We start from the raw sequence: 20,138 nt of genomic DNA, 5'->3' as shown, positions 1-20,138 counted from the left end.
AAAAACTTTCTTTTACAAATGTAGATGACACTTTGATATCTCCTAATCAAAAGACTGGAAGGATACTTATTAGTAAATGAGGTTTTATGTCATATTCAGTGCCTTTTAGGTAAACATTCTAGTTTATCTTAAAAAAGCAATGCAACTCCCCAATTCAATGGAAATAGAATCAGAACAGACCTGCCTTTGTTTGGTAGTTCTAGAGACATACAGAAATGTATAACAAAGTACTGACAAAAGGGTTTATGTTTGTCCAGGAGATTGGTTTTGAAACAGCAACGTTCTCACACACCCCTTAACGTCTTTGTTGCTCAAGGTGTATATTATGGGGTTGAAAGTGGGGGTGACCACAGTATAGAAAAGGGTAAGGAACTTGCTCTGATTCTGAGTATATTTATTCTTGGGCTGGATGTAGACAATGATTATAGCTGCAAAAAACAAGTTTACTACCAACAGATGAGAAGCACAAGTCCCCCAAATCTTCCGCCGCCCTCCAGTTGACTTTATCCTCATTGTGGTTCTAGCTATGCATCCATAGGAGACCAGGATAAAGCCCAGGGGCATCATAACATAAAGGATACTGGTTATGCAAAGCTCAGTCTCCAAGAAGGTGGTGTCAACAGTAGCAATTTTAATCAAGGCTGGCTCCTCACACATAAAATCATCCACCCTGTGGTGACTGCAGAGAGGCAATTAGAAAGTCAATATTGACTGAACCAAGGACTCTATGAAGCCACTGACCCAAATCATAGCTGCCAGTTGTTTGAGAAGCCTTGGGTGCATGATAATGGCATAGTGCAGGGGCCGGCATATGGCAAGGTAGCGATCATAAGCCATTACAGTCAGGAGAACACACTCAGTGGAACCTAACCCCAGAGAAATAAAAAAACTGAATCACACAACCAGTGTAAGTGATGCTCTTATCAGGACCCGCAAAGTTCCATAGCATCTGGGGGATAATGCTGGTGGTGAAACAGAGATCCAGGAAGGAAAGGTTGGAGAGGAAAAAATACATGGGGGTGTGGAGTTTAGGGTCCAGGTAAGAGACCAGGATGATCGTTGTGTTCCCCACCAGAGGCAAGATATAAAAGACAGAGATGATAAAAAGGAGGAGCATTTCCAATTGGAGCTGGTCAGAGAAACCCAGTAGGATGAAGCCTGTTGGATTGCTCTCATTGGTCGTTTCCATTGTCTCTTAACTGTGAGTTTCATCCCATTCGGTATTCCCATATGTCATCCTGTGGGAAGAATGCCAGAAAACTTCAGTGATAGCTAATAAGTACACACTTATGGTAATGGAATAATAGCTAAATAAGGAGATAGGTGATTAGAAATCAATATTATGTGCATAGTCACCAAAGGAGATCGAAACTAAATGGTCACTAAATGGATAGAATGCAGAGAGCTGTTAGGCAGAGTGAGATGGATAGAAAGAGCTATCTAGGGAAAGGAAACAACTCAATTCAACAAACTTTTTTTCATTAAACACTTTCTATATCTTTAATAAGGAAGGATGAAAGAGAGGAGCAAAGGAAGGAAAGTACTGTAGCATGAAATGTTAGATGAAATAACAAAACATATACAAAATGAAAGTTACAGTGAGATACTTAGGGATAGAGACTAAGCCTGTGGTTTCTTTGGTAATCCAGAGTACAGAAATTCCCCCAACCAGTATATGTCACCATGTTCTCTGCAACTTAAAAAACAGTCTAGAACCTTAGAGACTAACTGACTCGATACCGATCACTGAACCAATATGTGTCAGAAGCAGGACATCAAACTAAATCCTCCTGGTTTTGAAGCTAGGCTATCTTGTAAGTTATAGCTAACTCAGGAAATTCACATGTTTATCACAAGATATATTCATAAAAAAAGCAAGACTCATTATGAGTTATGCAGAGATTGCTAAACAAAGAAATGAGTGTAGAAATTTATAAAGAAATAGAGTCACAAAGAGATAGAGAGAAATAGAGGAAAAAATAAGATGGTCACAGACAAAGTCATTGCAATCATTATCACTATTATTACTAAAATCACAGTCTCTCAAGGGTGGACGATATATAGAAATAATTTAATATAACTTACACGTGAAAAAGGAAACTTCCAAATATACACCCAGTACATCCTTTACACATACACTCAACATCCACTTGAAAACTCTGAGCAATGGGAAACCCACTGAGGTTAGTCATTCTACTATTGAATGATTCTAATTGCTTCCGATTTTTTTTTCCTCCTTGGAAATCTTTGCAGTTTCCTCTCCTTGCTCTTAGTTCTCTAGATTGGGAAGATGAAGTCTTACCTCTCTTCTAAATGACATCTCTCTTGATATTGGAGGAAGTCACAATGCCCCCTAACATCAGTTTTCTAAGCCAAAATCCACTGTTTCTCAAATTATTCTCTCATGAAATGATTTCTATTCTGCTTACCCTCTAGTCAGATTTCTCTGGACATCTATTAATCTATTAATTTCTTCCGTATAATGTAAGCCTAGAATTGAATTCAGCATTCTAGAAATGTTCTGAACAAGGTAGAGTGTAGTGGGAAGGAAGGAAGGAAGGAAGGAAGGAAGGAAGGAAGGAAGGAAGGAAGGAAGGAAGGAAGGAAGGAAGGTAAAGAGGGAGAAAAGGACAAAAGGAAGTAAGAAAATAATGAGGGAAGAAAGGAAGGAGGGAATGAAGGAAAGAATGAGGGAAGAAAGAAAGGAGAAAGAGACCTCATTTTATAAAATGAATTTGTTGACAAAATTTGATAATTCTGATGCTTACACTTATGTAACATTTTATCTTTACAAATGCATTTATGTACATTGAATTTATTTAAAATAAATTGAAAGAATGAAAAGCCAAACTTAATCTGATTATCTGAAAATAAGTTACTTTCTATGAAGCATAATAACTGCAAGAAGTGAAAATTAGACATAATCAGTCACGCTGTTCTGAGCTACTTCTCCCCTCTGTGTTCCTCTCTTTAACCAGACATAACTCCTAAACTCTCTTTTCTATCAAGAAACAATTTCAGAGAGTCCTAGATCCAAAGAATTTCTGAACTGGAATAGATCTGAGATATTACTCATTTTATAGATAATAAAACAGAATTCAAAAGCGATTATGTAATATCTGCAGTTCCATATCTCATTTGATTGCAATACATCCAGTATAACCTTCTTTTCCCTTCACGATTTCTGTCAGGACTATAAGTATTCAGTGTAACTCTCCTGGATAAAACTCTGGTATTATATTGACTCTTCCCTCTCCACTTCTTATACCAACTCATTTCCTAAGTCTTGTCCATTCTGTCACAATAAAATCTATCATATCTCTCTTATATTCTCACAGCCTTAACCAAAGTGAAGGCGTTTAACGCTATCTTTTTGATCTATCACTAAGAGTATTTAGCGTAGTCTTGCATTTTCTCTCTCCATCTCCAATTCATCCTGTATATACTGCCACAATAAACATCTTGACTCATAAATCCAGCAATTTCCCTCTTCTATTGAAAATCTCAGGTAAGAAATGATGTAACCTCATTAAACTACTGTAATAAATGGTCAGAGAGTTTAGAATAGACTTGCAAAGGTTTCTATGTGTTGCCTCAACATTTAAGTACCTCCGAAAATTCTATGGTCAGCAATTTACCCAATCAAGACTATTCTCCCACCTCACTATATGCCTTATATTTTATTTTCTCCAAACCACTGTTTACACTGTTTTCTAATTTGAAAGTGCCTTCTTCTACCTTTAACCTTTAAATTTCAACTTGCCCTTTATATCGCAATACCAATACTAAACTGCATCTTCATTAAAGTAAGGAGTGGTTTCATCCAGTTCTTAGAACACTCATTGAACCTATTCCAGCACTCTGCATAAAGAAGATACTTAACAAGTGTATACTGACGTAAAATGAAATGTCATAAAATCCAAGATGGAGGAACAACTCTTTAATTACAGCTTTGATGAAAAAATATGAGGACTGTAGTAGATGGGAAGGTCCATATAAGTGAGTCAGGAGTGTGGAGTGTCACACAACAAACAACACCATCATAGGATGCATCAGAAGCATAGCTTCTGAAAACAAAGAAATGATTTGGTGTTCCTCTTGTATTTTGTCCTGATCATATGACATCAAGAGTATTACATTAGGTTCTGGGCACTAATGTTTAGAATGAACATCATTAATATAGACAGCAACCAGAGAATAACAACTAGAATGTTAGAGGGCCCTGAGACCACATCATCCAAATATTGGTTTACAGAATTTAGAATGTTGATGCTCGATAAAAGAAGGCTCAGCGATGAACAGAATGAATTTCAGAATTTAAAGGGATCATCACTTGGGTGATGGTTTCAAATTATTGTTTGATTGCACAAGACAGGTATTCCTTCCGAGCTTGTGAAGTTTTCACTTCACTTTAAAACCAATTAAAGAGAATTTTCTCAAAAAAAAAAAAAACAGTGATAAAATGCAAGCCCTTTTTATAAATGGAAGCTTTTTATAAAAGCTCAATGAGAACTGACCATAAGAAAACACATATACATGTAGTTGTTGTGATGCCACAGGCCCACATTACCAATTATTATCATGTTATTATGGTCTACAGTTTGGTCTCCCTGACAGAAGTCTCTCCCTACTTCAGCCTATGCTCTACTCAGCTTTCAAACTGATCTTCCTAAAGTGCAGATCTAACCATGTCTCCCATACCCACATGCATTAAACTTCCCTGGCTTCCCATTACCTCAAGGATCAAATATAAAATTCTGTTTGACATTCAGAACCATTTGCAATGTGACTCCCTCCTATGTTTTCAGTCTTTTTATGCCTTTGGTGTCGCTCAGTCAATCAGTCATGCTCGACTCCTTGTTACACAATGGATGTTGTTCAGGGAGTTTTCTTGGCAAAAATTTGCCAAGAAAGTGATTTGTCATTTCCTTTTCCACTGTGTCCCCATTTTACAGGTGAGAAACTGAGGTAAAAAGAGAATATTTGACTAGGCCAGGATCGAATAGCTAGTAAGTATTTGACACCAGAGTTGAATTCAGATCTTCCTAACTCCAGATCCTGTTCTCTACACACTGTGCTACCCAGCTGCCCTTCTTATACCTCATTGAACTCTGTGAACGCTGTAATCCAATGAAACTAGCCTCCTTGAGATTTCTAAAACAAAACCATCCATTTCATAAATACATTGATTTTCACCAGATGTCTCTCATGCTTGGAATCGCTCATTTCTAATCTCTTCTTGTATAAGAAATCTTTTCCATTTGCCCCTAAGTGTTAGGCCTTCCCTCTATCACTTATGTTCAACTCATCCCGTTTATAACTAGTTTATACATAATTGTGTTGGCTTGTCTCTCTCATTAAACCATGAACTTTTTGAGAGCTGTTTTTGTATCCCAAGGGTTTAGCACAGTGCTTGGCACATTGCTGTTTAGTTGTTCAGCTGTGCCCAACTCTTTGTGACCTCATGGACACTGTCCACAGATTTTCTTGATAAAGTTATTGGAGTTTGCAATTTCCTTCTCCAGTGTGTCCCCATTTGAAAGATGTGAAACTGAGGCAAATAGCCCAGGGTCACACAGCTAATGTCTGAGGGCAGATATTACCTTCCTGATTACAGACCTCATGCATTATCCATGGCACTATCTGGCTTCACTACCTTGCATTTAATAGTCACTTAAAAATTCTTGTTGAATGATACACATTGATTTTTGTATTTTTCTCACCGATTCTCCAAGAAGAAGAAAAACCTATCCCTCAAGTCAGTAGACGTTAGATAATCTTGACTGCTGGAACATATTGCAGGTTCATTAAGGCACTGGTACTTTCTCTTAGTAATTAGGGATCTAGGATCCAAGGCCTGTGGGAAACTCTTGCTGAGTCTAACAGCTGATACCTTTTCTTATGTATTACTCCAACAATGTTCATTTCATTCCATTAGAATTTATCTCTCGCACAATAATTTCCTTCACCTCTCACTTAAAACTGAAGTTCTAATTGACTCATCCAGCAGGCTCTCACATAACTAGCAAGTTGTTTAGGCTTCATGGAATAAGCTCGTTATGGTTGTTGTACTTGATGGCATAACAGCTGGAAAGCTGTTCAACTTTAGATCATTAAATCATGACAGTTTGGTCCATGAAAAGATTCACATGTACTTCTCCCTGGAGGCAAAGTGGCTCATGCATTAACCTCTTTTGGGGCATGCTCTTTTGAAATATCTTTGTTCCATCATTCCTAGCTTTTGTCTATATTGAAATCAGTAATGTCTCAGTCTACCTTAGTCAATAAGGTTACCAAGTTTCAGTTTTTTGGCTTTTGTTTGTTTTTTTCATGGTTAATGGGAGGGGATATATTAAGAACCTATACACGTGAAGGCATAAATAAGGAAAGTCAATGTTGTATAAAAGTGATGACTGTGTCTGACTGTAGGTATACACACACACACACACACATGCACGCATGAACGCATGCACATTTGGAGTGCTCTGGACAACTGATTTTTATACTTAATGAGCAATAGTCAACTTCATCTTCCTTCATGTTGCCCTCACAACTTATCTCATGTTGGAAGTCAGGAGACAGAAGGATAAAATTTCACATGTGGAAGGGAGCATTGAGAGGTAGTCAATATTCATCTAAAGCATCAATACCATTGAAAATAGCTTCTACAAGTAATCAGTTTCATTTCACTCTCTCATCCTTCTTAATATCAAAATGACACAACATATCTACCTTCCTGGGAAAGCTCCAACAGCAATTACTGTAGACAGGAGACAAAAATACATACCTTGAACACCCTCTGGTTACATTTCCAGTGACAATACAGGCACCTGAACAGTTGCTATGGGAAAGAAAAACTAAAATACCTGTAAATTGCTACTTAAATTTGCTCAATGAAAACCTTAGGTCTTGGTTGTTTTGCTAAGGCCTCTGGAGACTCCCTCTGAAAGAACTCTTTCGTACTACCTTGGTAGAAATACCTCTGATGAAACAGAAGCAGCAGGGACTTCTGTCTTTGTCTTTGTGGACAAATAATGATCTTTTACTTTGCTATAGAACACTATCACCTTATCAAAAACTGAAGGAATGATTATGGTCAAGGAGAAGTTGAACATTACTTTCACTTACATCCTCAAAAATTAAAAGCAGTGAGGAGCATTTTCTTTTTTCTTTTTTTATCCAAACCTGTGATTTCACTGGTGTATGGAACTTCTAGTGAGGAAACTTTCTCCACCAGTATAGACTGGCCACTGTTTTGTGAATTATGTAGAGTCACTGAGAGGTAAAGTGACTTGTCCAGGGTCTTATACACAGTATGTGTAAAAGATAGACTTCAACCTAGATCAAAATCCATTTCACAACGTTTTAGGACATGTCCCCTTAGAGAATTTTATAAATGGACTTTTATTTCCTTTAAAGATATCACCTAAAACATTCAAAATACCTAAACTACTGATAGCAGCAGATGTCACTAAAATAATAACTTATATTTAAATAATGCTTTGATTTCCACAAGTACTTTTTCACAACAATTCATATAAGTGAATTAAGCAGGATGTCATATCAAACTGGCATACAGATGTGGCAGAATATTGTGGAGGACAAATAAAATTTAATGATTATAAATCTAAACATAAATGGGACAAAATTATTCTCAAAGCATAGAGCATCAGAATTTAAGATCCTACAAAATAGCACACAGAGATAGGACACTTTAAAATAAAGCCTATGTATCGGTATGTATATGTACATGGCTTTGTGTATATGTGCGTATACACATACACACACAGAGATAGACATAGGGTACAGGGTGAGCAGAATATGAAGGGAGAATATGTAAAAATAAAATTTATTGTATAGTGTAATGTAGTAGGACCAGGAAAAAGGGAGAGGTAGAATGTAGCTAATCATCTCACACAAAAGAGACAAGAAAGAACTTTCAGATTGGAAGGGAAGAAAGGGGAATATGAAAGAGAATAAGTGAGCCTTACTCTCATTATATTTGGCTTAAGAAGAGAGTAACACCCACTCAATTGGATATGGAAATCTGATTAAACATGCAGGAAGATAAGGTGAAAGGGAATAGGAGAGGGAAGAAAGTAGAAGGGACAGCAAATTGGGGAAAGGGATAATAATATGCTAACACTACTGTGGGAGGCCAGGTCAAGGGAAAGAATAGAATACATAGAGGGTAGGAGAGGATGGGGGAAAACCGCTTAATGTTTCACAACATAACTATTATGGAAGTGATTTGCATGGATACATATGTATGACCTATATTCAATTGCTTGTTTTCTCAATAGGCTGAGTGGGGAGGGAGGAAGGGAGAGAATATGGATCTCAAAGCTCTAATAAGAAATGTTAAATTTGTCTTAGAATGCAACTGTTAAATGAGATGTACAGGCAATGGGATATGGAAATCTATTTTGCACTACACGAAAATAGAGGGGAAGGAATGGGTGAGTAATAGAAGGGAGGACAGACTGAAGGAAGAAGTAGATGAGGTGTGTGCTGTCCTGGGTTGAGGAGATATGGGGAGACAATTTTGGATTCAAATTCTTCTAGAAGTAAATATTGAAAACTGAGAAATGAATAAATTATATATTAAAATAAAATGTATTAGAATTGAGAGGAATTGGGAATGGCTTTTTGTAGAAGATGCACATTTTAACTTCCAGGAGCCAAGATGGTGGTGTGATTGGTAAATGCTCTCTCCTCCAGCAGTGAACGTGAAAGACCCATAAAATATCTCCCTAGAAAAATGCAGCAACAGTGGCGTCAATTGAAGGGGCAAACTCTGTCTTAGCTCTTGAGGCTAGGAACATAGTTAAGGAGGGTGGGTGGGTGAAAGCAACCAGTGTAGGATCAGAACTGTCCCAGAAAACACCACCTCAGCAAACTGGGAGGAGATCCTGAGCCCCAGAGGCGTGGAGTTTGCAACCGCCACCACAAGGACATCAAGCATGCCTCAGCACACCAGCAGAATGGGGAAGACAATAGCAGAGATGGGATCACAAAACACTGAGCATCCCTATGTTCTAGCCCAGCAGACGAGACGTCCTGTAGCCAGAACACCCCTCCCTCACACTTAACACAGGTAGTTCCAGGACAACTCCAGGGAAACCCAGAAAGACTTCACCTGGTCTCTGCTTTTTCACACCAGCCAGTTCAGCACAAGGTAAGCTGCAACATTTTACCTTCTAGCTGAAAGAACCAGAGGCCACAACACAAAAATCTCAAGTTCAAGGCACAAGAACCGTGGGACAGAGCCCTTTGAGTCCCAGAAGCAGAGAAATGCTTAAAAAGCCAGGAAAAGGGTGATGATCACGAGTAAGAAGAAAAGTAGAAAAGGAAAGATCATGGAATCTTTCGTTGAGAATAAGGACCTAATCAGGAATATGAAAGAGGTCGGCATTGAGACTGTACTCCCATCTGAATCTTCAAAAGGGAATATGAAATGATCACAAGAACAAAGAGTACTCCTGGAAGAACTAAAGACGAATTTTAAAAACCAAATAAGAGAAATAGAAGGAAAAATAGCTAATGATTTTAAAGATATGAAAAAAGAATTCATTAAATAGAACAGCTCCTTAAAAAGAATAATTGGACAAATGGAAAAGGAAGCAGAAAACCTAACTGGGAAAACTGGAAAAAAAGAAAAAGAAGTACAAAAACTAACTGTATCAAAGTTAAACCGTAAAAGGAACAATTCGACAGATGGAAATAGACATGCAAAAGTTAATTGAAGAAAACAATTTGGTAAAAATTAGAATTGGGGAAGTAGAATCTAATGGCTTTATGAGATATAAAGTATCAGACAAACACAATCTAAAGAATGAAAAGATAGAAGAAAATGAGAAACAATACCTAATTGGAAAAACAAATGACTTAGAAAATAGATCCAGGAAGAAAAATATAAGAATTATTCACCCACCATCAAACCGTGATTTAAAAAGAGCCCGGACAATGTCTTAAAAGAAATCATCAAGGAGAGCTACCCATAAGTCCTGGATACACAGGGCAAAGTAGTCATCGAATTTTGACCTGAAAGGGACACCAAACTGAAAGCATTGAGGAATATCATCATCAAATTCCAGAACTAACAAGTGAAAGAGAAAATACTTTAGGCAGCTAGAATGAAAACATTCAAATCTCGAAAAGCTACCCTCAGGATCACACAGGACCTTGCAGCTTCTACATTAAAAGATAGAGGAACTGGAATATGATATTCCATAAGGCAAAGTAACTGTAACTACAATAAAGGATCAATGACTCAGTAAAGTTGAGCATAATATTTCAGACAACGAGATGGACATTCATTGAAAAAGGGGATTTCCAGACCTCCCTGATAAAAACACCAGAGCTTGGCAGAAAATTTGATCTTCAAACACAAGTCTCAATAGAGGCATACAAAGGAAAATGGGAGCGGGGAGGAACTTGCTATTTAATATGGGTATACTATTTGCATCCCTTCAAGGGAAGGTGATAGTTCTTTATGTTGAGAATTGTACATTTATCATGCTACATAAAAGGGATATACCTAGATAGAGGGTACAGGTATAAAGAAAAAGATGTGAGGGTAAAAATGTGATTTAAGGGTGCACAGGATTCCTAATAGGAAATGTGAAAAGGAGGAGGGAAAAACGGTACATTACATCACAGGAAGAGGCACAAAATTATATTACAGCATAGGTAAAGAAGAGAGGGAGATGAGCATTGTTTGATATTTACTCTCATTTAATTGGTTTAAGGAGGGGACAACAAAATTAGTTCTCTATAGAAATCTGACTTGCTTTGAAGGCAGTAGAAGGGGAAGGGGGAAAGAAAGGGAAAAGGAGGCAAAAATGGAGAGAAGAAATAGTAAGGGTAAAGGAGAATAAAAAGGAGGGGGTGCTGAAAGAAGGAAGGAAAGACTGAGGGAGGCAGTGGTCAAAAATTAAAACTCTGTTGTGGAGAAGAAGGGAAAAGGCAGACCTGAAAGCACAAATGAGGGGAAAGAGGATGGAGGGAAATACACAGATAAAAATCATAATTGTGGATATGAATGGGATGAACTCTTCCATAAAATGGAGATAGATAGCAGAATGGATTAAAAACTATAGTACGAGTATATGTTGTTTAGAAGAAATACATTTGAAATGGTGGGATACACACAGGAATAAAAGGATAAAGGTTGGAGCATAATATTTTTTGCTTCACCTGTTGTAAAAAAAGGAGGGATACTAATCATAATCTCAGAAAAACCAAAAACAGAAATAGATCTGAACAAAAGAGATAAGGAAGGAAACCATATCCTGCTAAAAGGTACAATAGTCAATGGAACAATTTCATTAGTAAACACATATGCTTCAAGTGGTATACCATTCATATTCTTAGAGGAGAAATTAAGGGAGTTACAGCAAGAAGTAGACAACAAAACTGTACTAGCGGGGGACCTTAACCACACCCTCTCTGAACTTCACAAATCTAACATCAAAATAAACAAGAAAGAAACTAAGGAGATGAATAAAACACTGGTTAAGGTACATATGATCTATCTTTGACGACAACTGAGTGGAGATAGAAAAGAATGTACTTTTTTCTTAATGGTACATAGCACATATACAAAAATTGACCATATGCTAGGGCATAAAAATCTCACAATCCACTACAGAAAGGCAGAGATAGTGAATGCATTCTTCTCATATTATAATACAGTAAAAAATTATATGTAACAAATGGCCATGGAAATTTAAACCAAAAATAAATTGGAAACTAAATAATCTAATACTAAAGAATGAGTGGGTTAAACAACAAATCACAGAAACAATGAACACGTTCATTCAAGAGAATGACAATGATGAGACAATCTACCAAATATTATGGGACACTGCAAAAGCAGCTCTTAGGGGAAGTTTGACATCTTTGAATGCCAACATGAATAAAATAGAGAAAGAGGAGAGCAATGCATTGGCGATACAGCTGAAAAGGCTAGGAAAAGAACAAATTGAAAATCCCCAAGTAAATACCAAATTGGAAATACTTAGAAGAAAAGGAGAGATTATAGAATTGAAGTTAAGAAAACTATTGAACTAATAAATAAAACTAAGAGTTGGTTTTAGGAAAAACAAATAAAAAACTGATAAACCTTTTGCCAATTTGAATGAAAAAAGAAAGAAAAAAAAAACAAGTAACCAATATCAAAAATGAAAAGTGTGAACCTCCAATGAGGAGAAATTAAAAGAATAAATAGAAAATATTTACCCACTTGTACGCCCATAAATTCAAAAAGCTCAATGACATGGATGGTTACTTTAAAAAGTATAAATTGCCCACCTTAACGGAAGAGGAGGTGGAATACTTAAACAACTCCATCTAGAAAAAGAAATTCAAGAAGTCATCAATGAATTTCCTACGAAAAAATCTCCAGGATCAGGTGGATTTACAAGTAAATTCTATCAAACATTTAAAGATCAGTTACTTTCAATTCTATGTAGACCATTTGGGAAAACTGGGGAAGAAAGAGTCCTCGCAAATATATTTTTATGACACAAATATGGTCCTGATACCTAAACCAGGAAGATCCAAAACAGAGAAAGAAAATTATAGACCAATTTCTCTAAAGAATACAGAAGCAAAAAATTTAAATAAGATTTTAGCAAAAAGAATATAGCAATTTATCGGGAGAATAATACATTATGATCACGTAAGATTTACACCAGGAATAGAGGGCTGGTTCAGTATTAGAAAAACTATTAACGTTATTGATAATATCAACAAAAAAATTAACAGAAAACACGATTATTTCAATAGACGCAGAAAAGACTTTTGACAAAATGTGACACACATTCCTATTAAAACCATTGGAGAGCATGGGAATAAATGAAACTTTCCATAAAATAATAAGCAGTATCTACCTAAAACTTTGGCCAGCATTATATGCAATGGGGATAAGACAGATACATTTCGAATAAAATCACAGGTGAAACAAGGATTCAATTATCACCACTATTATTCAACATGATATTAGAAATGAGAGCTATAGCAATAAGAGAGGAAAAAGTCATTGAAGGAATAAGAATAGACAGAGAAGAAACTAAGCTATCACTCTTTGCAGATGACATGTTGATATACTTAGAGAATCCCAGAGAATAAAGTAAAAAAACAACTTGAAATACTAAACAAATTTGGCAAAGTTGCAGTTACAAAATAAACCCACAAAATTCATCTGCATTTCTGTATATTACTAACAAAGCCCAACAGCAAGAGATAGAAAGAAAATTCCCATTTAAAGTTAAGTTAGACATTATAAAATATTTAGGAGTCTACCTGCCAAAACAAATCCAGGAAGTATATGAATACAATTACAAAACACTTTTTGCACAAATAAAGTCAGATCTAAGTAAGTGGAAACACATCAGTTGCTTATGGGTAGACCAAGTCAATATAATAAAATGACAATTCTACCTAAATTAATTTACTTGTTCAGTGAGAGACCAATCAAACTATCAGATAATTATTTTCTAGATCTAGAAAAACAATATTGAAATTCATCTGGAAGAACAAATGATCTAGAATATTAAAGTACCTAATGAAAAGAAATTCTAGGGAAGGTGGCCAAACTGTACACATCTCACATTTATTAGAAAGCACCAATTATCAAAACCACTTGGTGCTGGCTAAGAAAAAGTGGAGCAGACCAGTGGAATGGTTTAGGTACTCAAGACACATTAATCAATGAATTATACTGTTTGATAAACCCAAGGGCCTTAGCTTCTGAGATAAGAACTCAGTGTTCAATAAAAACTACTGGGAAAACTGGATAACAGTGTGGTGGAAACAGTGTGGTGGAAAATGAGTATAGACCAATGCCTGACATCATACACAAGAATAAAGGCCAAATGGATACATGATCTAGGAATGAAGATTTATACTATAAACAAAATAGTGGAACAAGGAAGAGTGTATTTGTGAGATTTATGAAGAATAAAGAAATTGATGACAAAACAGGAGAGAGAGAACATTATGAATTATAAAATGGATAATTTTGATTGCATTGAATTGAAAAGTTGTTGCAATGCAAACCCAATGCAAGCAGGACTAGAGGAGCAGAAAAATGGAAAAGAATTTTTGCAACTAGTGTCTATGATAAAGGTCTTATTTCTAAAATATATAGAGAACTGAGTTAAATGTAAAACAATACAACTCATTCCCCAACTGATAAATGGTCAAAGGATATGAGCAGGCACTCTTCAGAGGAAGAAATTAAAGCTATCTATATTCATATGAAAGAATGCTCTAAATCATAATTAATTAGAGAGATGCAAATCAAAACAAGTCTGAGATACCACATCACACCTATCATATTGGTTAACATGACAAAACAGGAAGATGATAAATGTTGGAGAAGATATAGGAAAGTTGGAACACTAATCCATTGTTGGTGGAGCTGTGAGCTTATCCAACCATTTTGGAGAGCATTTTGGAACTATGCTCAAAGGGTTACAAAAATGTGCATATTCTTTGACCCAGCAATGCTCCTTCCTGGACTGTATCGCCAAGGGATCATAAAAATGGCAAACGGTCCCACATGTACAAAAGTATGTGTAGCAGCTCTCTTTGTGGTTACTAAAAACTGGAAATCAAGGGGATGCCCATGAATTGAGGAATGAATGAATACATTGTGGTATATGAATATAATGGAATACTATTGTGGTATGAGAAATGATGAACAGGAAGACTTCAGAGAAGCGTGGAAAAGCTTATATGAACTAATGCTGAGTGAAAGGAGCAGAACCAGGATTGTGCTTATTCTTCATTGCTGAAGAAGACCATGCCAGCAGAGAAATAATGACATGACATGCACTTGACTTTGTTGTGAGTGAGGGAAGGCTGTGCAGGTCCCCAGACTGACTTCTCCTCCAGAACCATCTGAACCCAGTGACTGGATATTCGTCAGGATGACTGGAAATGACCTAGGATGCAGTGGGAAACCTTGGGCCCTTTAAGCCAAGGTCTTTGCAGGTACTCACTTAGGGTGAGGCAATGCCCTTTCATTGAATAGACCTGTTTAAGAAGTAGCCAGGGTATGGCCCCTTTAATCAGGTCAAGAAAAGCAAGACATCAGGTTGGGTGGGAAGCAGAAATTTGACATGAAAATCTTTCTTACACTACAGGAAAGTAAGGGAAACGGGGATAAGTGGTGGGTGGGGTGATGATAGAAGGGAGGGCAAATGAGAGGAGGGATATATGTGGGGGGATGATAAAAGGCAGGGCAAAGGGAAGGAGAGAGTAATTAGAAGTAAACACTTTTGGGGAGGGACAAGGTCAAAAGAGAGAATAGAGTAAATGGGGGACAGGATACATGGAGGGAAATGTAGTTAACCTTACACAGCAGGAATATTTTGGAAGTCTTTTGCAAAACTACACATATATAGCCTGTATTGAATTGCTTTCCTTCTCAGTGTGGATGAGTGCGGAGGGAGGAAGGAAGGGAAGTTAGAACTCAAAATTTTAGGAAGGAAAGTTGAGAATTGTTTTTGCATATAACTGGGAAATAAGAAATACAGTTAATGGGGTAGGGAAATGTATCTTGCCCTACCAGCAAAGAGAGATGATGGGGATAAGGTACTGGCTAAGAAACAGAAGAGCAGATAAGTGTAATATGCTCCATACTCAAGACACAGTAGGCAATGAATATAGTAATCTACTGTTTGATAAACCCACAGACCCCAGCTTCTGGGATAAGAACTCACTGCTCGACAAAAATTGCTGGGAAAAGTGGATAACAATGTGGCAACAACTAGGCATAGACCAATGCCTGATACCGTACACAAGCATAAAGTCTAAATGGGTACATGATCTAGGTATAAAGATTCATACTATGGACAAGCTGGAGGAGCAAGGAATAGTGTATTTCTCAGATTTATGGAGAAGGGAAGAATTTTTGACTAAAGAAGAGGTAGAAAGCGTTATGAAGTGCAAAGCAGGTAATTTTCATTGCATTCAACTGAGAAGTTTTTACACAACCAAACCCAATGCAACCAAAATTCGGAGGGATGTAGTATACTGTGAAGAAATTTTTACAACTAATCTCGGGGATAAAGGCCTCATTGCTACAATACAAGTCATTCCCCAATTGATAAATAGTCAAAGGATATGAACAGGCAATTTTCAGAAGAAGAAATTAAAGATATCTATAGTCATATTAAAAAATGCCCTAAATCACTTTTGATTACAGAGATGCAAATCAAAACAATTCTGAGGTACCGCATCACACCTATCAGATTGGCAAACATGACACAACAGGTAGATGACAAATGTTGGAGAGGCTGTGGGAGAGTTGGAACACTAATTCATTGTTGGTGGAGCTGTGAGCTCCTTCAACTATTCTGGAGAGCAGTTTGGAACAATGCCCAAAGGGCTACAAAAATGTACATACCCTTTGGCCTAGCAATATCACTACTAGGACTGTACACCCAAGAGATCATAAAAATGGGAAAAGGTCCCACATGTACAAAAATATTTATAGGAGCACGCTTTGTAGTTGCCAAAAACTGGAAATCAAAGGGATGCCCATCGACTGGGGAATGGCTGAATAAATTATGGTATATGAATGTAATGGAGTACTATTGCAGTATAAGAAATGAAGAACAAGAAGACTTCAGGGAGGCCTGGAAAGACTTTTATGATCTGATGCTGAGTGAAATGAGCAGAACCAGGACAGCTTTGTGCATAGTAAGGACAAAAGTGTGGGAGAGTTTTTTGTCGGGTAGATTTGGAACTTCATAGCAATGTGAGGACTTACAAAAAAATTTGCGATGGTCTTCTAACTCAAAATGCCTTCCACATCCAGAGAAATAACTGTGGAAGTCAATCGTAAAATGTAGCAGAGCAGGGGAAAAAAATCTAAGGTATACGGTAGTGACTGCAGAACATTAAAATAAATAAATAAAAAAGAGCCTAGACATCATCTTCGGTGAAATTATCAAAGAAAATTGCCCTTGTACTCTAGAATCAAAGGGGAAAAAAATATTGAAAGAATCCATCGACCACCTCCTGAAAGAGATCCAAAAAGATGAATTCCTAGGAATATTGTACCCAATTTCCAGTATTCCCAGATCAGGGAGAAAATATTGCAGGCAGCTAGAAAAAAACAGTTTGAGTACTGTGGAAATACAATCAGGATAACACAAGATCTAGCAGCTTCTATGTTGAGGGATCAAACGGTTTGGAATATGATATTTCTGAAATCAAAAGAACTAGGATTAAAACCAAGAATCACCTACCCAGAAAAACTGAGTGTCGTACTTCAGGGAACAAATGGTCATTTAATGAAATAGAGGACGTTCAAGCACCCTTGATGAAAAGATAAGAGCTGAAAACAAAATTTGATTTTCAAACTCAAGGACCTAGAGAAGCATGAAAGGGTAAATAGGAAAGAGAAATCCGAAGGGGCTTACTAAAGTTGAACTGTTTACATTCCTACATGGACAGACAATATTTGTAACTCTTGAAACTATCCTCAGTATCTGGGTAGTTGGAGGGATTATACACACCCCTCCGTGTGCATGTGTGTGTGTGTGTGTGTGTGTGTGTGTGTGTGTGTGTGTGTGTGTGTGTGTAGAGAGAGAGAGAGAGACAGAGACAGAGAGACAGAGAGCACAGGGTGAATTGAATAGTAAGCGATAATATGAAAAAAATAAAATTAAGGAGTGAGAGAAGAATATTTTGGGAGGAGAAAGGAAGAAATAGAATGGGGCAAACTATCTCTCATAGAAGAGGCAAGGAAAAGCTTTTCCAGTGGAGTGGAAAAGGGGGAAGGTGAGGGGGAAAAAGTGAAGCTTACTCTTATCACATTTGGCTCAAGGAAGGAATAACATGCACACTCGATTTGGTATGAAAATTTATCTTACACTTCTGGAAAGCAGGGCAAAAGGGGATAAGTACGGGGTGTGGATGATGGAAGGCAAGGCAAATGGGAGAAGGGAGCAATTAGAAGTAAACACTCTTGGGGAGGGACAAGGTGAAAACACTGAATAGAAGAAATGAGGGGCAGGATAGGATGGAAGGAAATATAGTTAGTCTTACACAACATGACTATTATGGAAGTCATTTGCAAAACTACACATATATAGCCTATATTGAATCGCATGCCTTCTCAGTGGGGATGGGTGGGGAAGAAGGAAGGAAGAGCAGTTGGAATTTAAAGTTTTAGGAACAAAGGTTGTGAATTTTTTTTGCATACAACTGGGAAATAAGAAATACAAGTGATGGGGTATAAAAATTTATCTTGCTCTACAGGACAAGAAAGAAGACGAGAATAAAGAAGGGAAGGGTGTTAGAAGGGAGGGCACGTTGGTAAAATGGGCAAGCAGAATGCTAGGCGTTTGGGGATGGGGGAGGGGAGAGATGGGGAGAAAATTTGGAACTCACAATTTTGTGGAAATGAATGTTGAAAACGTAAAATAAATAAATAAACTCATTAATTAAAAAAAAAAAAAGCAATAAGAGGCCTAAATGCCCACCAAATAAAATAATTCCTAACAATTAGAATGAAACAAATGGATGCTAATGACTTAATGAGAAATAAAGAAATTATAAAATAAAACCAAAAGAATGAAAATATAGAAGATAATGTGAAATATCTCATTGGATAAACATCTGATCTGAAAAATAGATCCAGGAGAGATGATTGTAAAATTATTGGTCTACAAAATCCATGATGTAAAATGAGAATAGCGCAAGTATTAACTTGCCAGAAAAAGAGGCCGGATCCACTGTTATGCAGATTGTGAATGCTTTAAAATACTTCAATGAAATCAAATTTCCCATCATTCAGTACAATTTCAAACCAGATAATATTCTTCTAGTAAATGGTACAGTATGTGGAGAAATAAAAATCACATATTTATGTCTTTCTACAATTATCGATGATGATACTTACAACTCAGTTGATGGCGTAGAGCTAACGTCAAGGTTGCTGGTACTTACTGCTATTTGCCATCAGAGTGCTTTGTGGTTGGGAAAGGATCATCAAGGATCTCCAAAAATGTTGATGTCTGATCAGTTGGGGTGATCTTCTACTACTGTCTTTGAGGAAGGAATCCTTTTGGTCATAAGCTATCACAGAAAGACACTCTGCAAGAGAATACTATCTTTAAAGCTACTGAGGTTCAGTTCCCTCCAAAGCCAGTTGTAACACCTGAATTAAAGGCATTTATCTGGCGCTGCCTGGCTTGTTTAAAAGAGGATCGCATTGAAGTCCAGCAGCTGGCTTGTAACCCCTATTTACTTCCTCACATCCCAAAATTAGCTTCCACAAGCATCTCAGCTGCAGCCGCAGTTACATCCACTTCTGGGGCATCCAATAACAGCTCTTCAAACCGAGATAGACTCCTAGGGCAAAGACTGTACAACACAAATGAACAAATGCCATTCAGCAGTGAATTCGGCGAATAACGAACCTGAATGGATTTCATGAAACCTGTACCAGGTACTTTTTTTCTTCCTTTTTTCCCTTCCTTGCAGCATGACAGCATCAATTCTCATTGAGAAGAAACCTTGGGTAGTGTCAGCCAAGCCCTGCTGGAATAAACCTTGAGGTTCCCACGGCACTGGCTGCTCTGAGTGAGGGGGAGAAAACAAAAACTAACTGGATCCATGTACTGTTACTCAGTATATGCAGACTCAGGGGGTCCCTCACGCAGCACTTCTGATGAAGAACGTGGACTTTTAAAATACAGACTGGGCTAGTCCAGTGTCTATATTTAAACTTGTTCTTTTCCTTCAATAAAATTTAGCTAACAACTCCTGAAGAGTTCACAGCAGAAAGGCTCAGTTGGGGATGATGTTTGAGTTCAAAGGAAAAAAAAGTTGCTATGACTTATTGATGGCACTAGGGTTAGTGTTCTCTCCCCCCCCCCTACCCCAAATAATTTCAGTTTTTAAAAACCTACAGCTTCCCTAGTTGCTTTTTTATTTTTGAGAATAAAAAACATTTGGTCACAAAGTGAAACCTGTATTAGCAGGTACGTGGAAATGTCCATTCCAGTCAAATGCAGCTTTCTTCTCTTCCATCTGGCCTCCTGTTAACAATTGTTTCCCTCATCTCAGTAGGGACACAGTTGGATGGGAGAATGGAGATGTGTGGCTTTTTG

The 20,138-nt window shown here is 37.3% G+C and overlaps 2 pseudogenes; one reads left to right on the top strand and one right to left on the bottom strand.

The window, feature by feature from the left end:
- Positions 1–243: 243 nt before the first annotated feature.
- Positions 244–1,189, bottom strand: LOC140516919 (putative olfactory receptor 2B8; annotated as a pseudogene).
- A 7,774-nt stretch (positions 1,190–8,963) lies between these two features.
- Positions 8,964–19,440, top strand: LOC140516918 (serine/threonine-protein kinase tousled-like 2 pseudogene; annotated as a pseudogene).
- The last annotated feature ends 698 nt before the right edge of the window (positions 19,441–20,138 follow it).

Source organism: Notamacropus eugenii (genome assembly GCF_028372415.1).
Source record: "Notamacropus eugenii isolate mMacEug1 chromosome 2 unlocalized genomic scaffold, mMacEug1.pri_v2 SUPER_2_unloc_1, whole genome shotgun sequence".
NCBI classification, from domain to species: Eukaryota; Metazoa; Chordata; class Mammalia; order Diprotodontia; family Macropodidae; genus Notamacropus; species Notamacropus eugenii.
The sequence above is the reverse complement of the archived record's forward strand: the minus strand, read 5'-3'. Positions and strand labels throughout refer to the sequence as shown.